Here is a 5,836-nt window from a genome sequence, read left to right as displayed (position 1 = left end):
CATGAGTGATCAGAAGGGGACAATGAATGGCACATGAGTGATCAGAAGGGGACAATGAATGGCACATGAGTGATCAGAAGGGGACAATCCAACAGAGGGAAAGTAGGTCTTCATTTCTTATTTCTTGGATATACAGCCTTACCATATACAATCCTGAGCCCTATCACCAAGGTCAAGGGCAAGGGCCAGTGGCGCAATGGATAACGCGTCTGACTACGGATCAGAAGATTGTAGGTTCGACTCCTGCCTGGCTCGTGTGTTTTAAGGGTTGGAAAAATATACTAAATGTTTACAAAAAGGAACCAATACATTTTCATTATGAGAGGTTGGATTGTAAAATATGTTAAAATAGGAAGAAGGTTCAGCGTAGGCCTTTTTGAGTTGGATGTCTCTAAAGGTCACACATGCAGCATTAGTAAATTCAGAGGACGGTAGAGTAGGAAGCATCATCTAAATTTCTAAAATGACGTACAGATAATGCATTTGTGACCAGTTTCTGAGTTTTGGTCAATGTGTGGGCACTAGCACCTTAATTTTTATGAAAAAGAACCACTTAAAGCAGCGGTCCCCAACCTTTTTGGCCCCAGGGACCGGTTTCACGGAAGGAAATTTCTGGCCCCAGGGACCGGTTTCACGGAAGGAAATTTCTCTGAGGACCGGGGGGGTGCACAGAGAGAAAAGAGAAGACATACTCTGGTACTCTGGCGTCTTCTCTTTTCTCTCTGTGCACCTCTGCTGCTTCAAAGCGATCACATGACATCCAATCGAGCTGCATGTCATGTGCTCGCATTGCTTGTACACAGACTACTGTGTACATTTACCGGCATCTCATACAAACACCGCGGATGGTGGTTGGGTGCCGCTCAATAATGGATCATGTACTCGCGGCCCACTAAAAAACACCGCCGTGGACCGGTAGTGGGCCGCGGCCCGGTGGTTGGGGACCGCTGCCTTAAAGCATCAGAAAAGCAACAAATACCCATTCATTGTCACTTAGGAACTACTTTACTAACATAGGGACTAAATAGGAAGGATCCCTGGAACATGCAAACAATAAAAAAAAAAAACAATAAAAAATGAAATAATAAAAAATAATAAATACTGTAGACTAACCTGCAGAGACACCTCATGGTGAAATAAACAAAAAAAATGCAGGTATAGAGCAATGAAAAGGATGTGACTCTCTCCACTATCTCCAAAAGTTGGAAGGTTTGCATAACTTGTTACCTGGATAATGACAATCAATGGCACATGAGTGATCATGAGTGATTTTCAACAATAAATGTGTACTGTAGTCTTCTTCATGGAAAAATAAGACATCCCCCTGAAAATAAGACCTAGGGCATATTTTGGCATTTCAAAAAATATAAGACAGTGCCTTATCATCGGGGAAACAGGGTATATGTACTTATTATTATTACTAATATTATATACATGTTGGCATGCAAGAGGTAGGGAGATCCATGCCCGCGTTCTCCAAATGCTTTTGAACGCACAACAACTCTGCAAGGTTTTAAGTTGGAGGAACAAAGAAAGGTGTAACTGGTTGGGCCATGCAGGAGGAAAGCCTCCCAATTTACACCTTCATTCACCCTCCACCCTAAATTTTAACTGGGTCCTTATGGACAACCGAACTTGCAACCAAGCTTAACTTCAAAGCTAAGACCTCAATATTGAGATGTTTGTAGTCTCATAAAAGTCCAACTTTGGGTTCAGTTAATTTAGGACAGGAGAAATAGGTAGAATGGATAAGTACTTTATGTAAAAGTATGCATCTTTTTTTTTTTTTTGTGTACAAAGTTCTATGGAAATCCATCTTCTAACTCTGAGAAGAAAAAATGCATCTTGGGGTAGGGTGAAGTATTTTCAGAAAGGGGAATTGGGCAGAAAGACAAGAGTAAAACAAAGTAAAACTTTGCTTTTTTTTTATTGTTTAGAACATTGCCATGAAAAAGGACTTTACCAGCAGGAGTCGCACTTCAGACCCACAGCAAGACTAGCATGCAGGGGAATTAGCTCAAATGGTAGAGCGCTCGCTTAGCATGCGAGAGGTAGCGGGATCGATGCCCGCATTCTCCAAGATCTTTTTTTTAAAATTAACACAAACTATTCAAGACTCTAAGTAGGGGGGGTAAAGTGGGACCTGGACAACCAAGCAGGAGCAAAACATTTTATAACAGTGTTGTGAAGTTTTGGAAACATAGGTCACATAGAAACCTATACTTTAAGAATTAAAACCGAGGACTTGACCAGCAAGGTTTCCTACTTCAGAATCTCTCAAAGCCATTAAAAAGGGGAATTAGCTCAAATGGTAGAGCGCTCGCTTAGCATGCGAGAGGTAGCGGGATTGATGCCCGCATTCTCCAAGTGTTTTGAAGGAAAGAACTATATTTTCAAATTCAGTAGTGTAAATGTAACCAGTAGGAGTAAATATAAAAATATAACATTCACATAAAGTTGCATATTTACCTTAATTTAGAGGCATGGGTGCTCTAAATTTTAAGATGCTTAGGAAAGAATCCTGTCAGTGTCCATACCCCATACCCACTGCGGATGCATGTTGGCCATCGGGGAATTAGCTCAAATGGTTATATGCATTATGAAAAAGTGCAGTTGTCCTTTTTCAGTTAAATTGTACCTAAATTCAACATTTTCACTTTACATAAAAGGGTAGACATGTAAAGGGAAAATGTTATTCTTTTTTTTAAGTGCAACACCCTTTCAGTCTTGATCGCCTCGGCTAGCTACGTCACGCATCCCGGGAGGCTCTGGGGGATTCCTCTGCATATGCCCAAGATCTTCTGACTCTACAGATACATCATGCTATCTCATACCTGCGCAGTGCAAGATCCGGTGACATACCAAGAAAACCGAAGAAGAAGACAAAAGAGAAGAATGAAGGTGAAGGTGCAGTGCCAGGAAAAGGAGGAATCCCAGGACGACGCTGGACCGGATTGCAGGAAGGACCAGTGCTACCTGCGGGATTAAAGGAAAGTGTGAATTTTTGGTTTTCAGTTTAGTTTTGCTTTAATCAATATTTATGAAGGTCTGACCAGGCGGTGACCCACATTAGACACACTACATACCATGCAGGAAGGGGAATTAGCTCAAATGGTAGAGCGCTCGCTTAGCATGCGAGAGGTAGCGGGATCGATGCCCGCATTCTCCAGGTATCTTGGAGCAAGAAATTTAAATTTCAGTGAATTTCAAGAGAATATTAACATATACATTTCAAATAACAGGCATTTATGCTTTCTGCCTGCAATCTCTTTCCAAACCTAATAATAATAATAATAACCTACAATAATCTAACCTTGTTACTCTAAATGTGTACCTTAAATCAGAGCCATGGCTTATATAGAAGTTTTTCTTCTAAATCTGATAATAAAGCATTTTGGGTGGGTAGAGTGGGTCATTTTAAAAATTCGATTAGCTTGTCAGCAAAGGTAGATGCACATTATGTGAAAGTGCAATAGTTTTTTTGTATATCACATGGTCATGTATACAGACCTAGCCAGTAGGCGTCCCACTGCAGGCCAGTTCTCATTCAAGCAAGCAGGGGAATTAGCTCAAATGGTAGAGCGCTCGCTTAGCATGCGAGAGGTAGCGGGATCGATGCCCGCATTCTCCATAATATTTTAAATGCACAAACAACTTTTAAATATTTTAAGTAGGGAAAAGGAAGATATAACAAGTAGTTTAAAGCAGAAAGAAAGAGTTGAGAAATCAAGTGTTTAAGAATGAGATTCATTTCAAGATGCAATACTGAGTAAACTTAAAAGTATGTATAAACTATCCATAAGGTGTCTGTATTAGTCTGTCATTTGCGATCACTATTTAATGTACAGCGCTGCGTAATATGTTGGCGCTATATAAATCCTGTTTAATAACAATAATAATAACAACAATAAGAAATGCAGAAGTGTGGAGAGAAGAGAAGGTTGGTTAATACAACCTACAAGGTCAGTGTTTAAGTAATAAATATTGCTTTGCCTTGCATGGTCATTATAAAGTTTATAAAACAAAATGTAAAAAATTGAAATAAAACATTTCATAACTTTCACACACATTTCCTGCATATAATCCCTGCAGCAATACCCGCCGTCTTCATACACACAGCAACCACTTTCATACCATCTGCACTCTCCTTTTATTTCTGCTGTGTTCTTGTCATACCTTTATATACTAGCTGTTGTCATATCCTCTCTATCTCACTCCTGTACAGACCACCTGCTGTCATACCATCTGCACCTCTTTCCTGCAAATTGCATACTTCCATTACCACCATGTTCATCTGCATTATGTTATTCCCTAATATATGGCCTGTTATCATACTCCCTTTCCTGCACTTATTACCTATTGCGATATCCTCTGCACTCATCTCCTGCACATACTACTCACTATTATACCTCCACACGTCTACCTTGCCTATACTACTATTGTCATACCCTTTGCACACCTTCCCTGCACATACTGTCAGCTACCATTCCTTCTGCATTCCTCTGCTGCACATGCTGCCTGTTTTCATATCAATCACGCAACTCTCCTGCATCATGTCATATCCTTTAAACCTTTTTAGTCACTTCCGCGAATACTGATTTTCATCTGATTGTTTTATTTTATTTATTTCTCAGGTGCTCTTTTAGGTAAGTACCTGTATATTTTCTTTACCTGTTTTATTTCTTTACCTCTTTGATTTGGCATCAAATAGTTTGACTTTGATAACTATCATTTCTAGTTCGGTCTTAGATTGGAATTAAATAAACCCATAATGAGTGAGAAAAAGCAAACAAATATTTTGCATTTCTTTAGTAATACCAAAGATAACACAACTAATGATAATAGTAACAATAGTAAAACTTTACTAATCCGTGAGCTGATCAATGAATCAGAGCCGCCACAGTCCTCATCAGGCACCATTAGGAAGATCATTATTTTACAAATGTATTTTTCTTTTTAGAAAAAATTCATAATATTGGTCTGCTGGATTTAAAATTATAAATTTAGTGGTCCATGAGGTCCGAAAGGTTGCACATTCTACCTGTCATTATTCCTGCACATACTGACAGTGTTCTTACCCCATGCATGCTAATTGGTTGGGTTACCTTATGACAGGGTAAGTAGGCAGAAAGGTTAAGAGTACTTCATGTGAAAGTGCAGATCTTTTTTGTTTTCTTTTCCTTTTGTTTTATTCTTTTGGACATTGCCATGAGTTAGGTCTTTACCAGTAGGTGTCCCATTCAGCCCCATTGAAAGCCAAGCATGCGGGGGAATTAGCTCAAATGGTAGAGCGCTCGCTTAGCATGCGAGAGGTAGCGGGATCGATGCCCGCATTCTCCAAGTATTTTGAGGAAAAGAAAATTTTTCAAATGCAGTAAATCTAGTGAGTAAATGTAAACATATAACTTTCACATAACATGCATTTATGCTTTCTGTCTGACCTAAGGAAACATGTCTTTCTCCGGTTGCATATTTACCTTAGCCTTTGGTGCTCTAAATATTAAGATGCTTAGGAAAGTGTCAGTCTGATTGCTGTTATACTCTCTACAATCCGCTTTGCATACTGCCCAATGTCTACTGCCAATACACTGCATTTTGTACACTTATTTCACAAATATACCTTTTTTATTCTTAACTGATCAAAAGAGAGGAAATAAAAGTCTCTTCTTGGATATGTTTGGGGACATTATTCAATTTTGGTGCTCGGCAATGCTAAACAGGAGCAGTGAGACTGTACAAAGTTGCAGCTCAAGCAAAAACTTCCTCATTCTTTAAAATCTTACTGCACTGTAACCTGACCACTTTCTTTTTAGGAATTTGTATGAGTGAAAATCTG

General features: G+C 39.3%; 5 non-coding genes across 5 annotated transcripts; all 5 read left to right on the top strand.

Moving 5' to 3' along the window:
* Positions 1-182: 182 nt before the first annotated feature.
* Positions 183-255, top strand: TRNAR-ACG (transfer RNA arginine (anticodon ACG)). The gene has a single exon. It is a non-coding gene; the product is annotated as a tRNA-Arg (tRNA).
* A 1,751-nt stretch (positions 256-2,006) lies between these two features.
* Positions 2,007-2,079, top strand: TRNAA-AGC (transfer RNA alanine (anticodon AGC)). The gene has a single exon. It is a non-coding gene; the product is annotated as a tRNA-Ala (tRNA).
* Positions 2,080-3,096: 1,017 nt separating this feature from the next.
* TRNAA-AGC (transfer RNA alanine (anticodon AGC)) lies at positions 3,097-3,169 on the top strand. Its single transcript has one exon. It is a non-coding gene; the product is annotated as a tRNA-Ala (tRNA).
* A 389-nt stretch (positions 3,170-3,558) lies between these two features.
* Positions 3,559-3,631, top strand: TRNAA-AGC (transfer RNA alanine (anticodon AGC)). The gene has a single exon. It is a non-coding gene; the product is annotated as a tRNA-Ala (tRNA).
* A 1,636-nt stretch (positions 3,632-5,267) lies between these two features.
* On the top strand, positions 5,268-5,340 carry TRNAA-AGC (transfer RNA alanine (anticodon AGC)). The gene has a single exon. It is a non-coding gene; the product is annotated as a tRNA-Ala (tRNA).
* The last annotated feature ends 496 nt before the right edge of the window (positions 5,341-5,836 follow it).

Source organism: Pyxicephalus adspersus, chromosome Z (assembly GCF_032062135.1).
Source record: "Pyxicephalus adspersus chromosome Z, UCB_Pads_2.0, whole genome shotgun sequence".
Classification (NCBI taxonomy): Eukaryota; Metazoa; Chordata; class Amphibia; order Anura; family Pyxicephalidae; genus Pyxicephalus; species Pyxicephalus adspersus.
The sequence above is the reverse complement of the archived record's forward strand: the minus strand, read 5'-3'. Positions and strand labels throughout refer to the sequence as shown.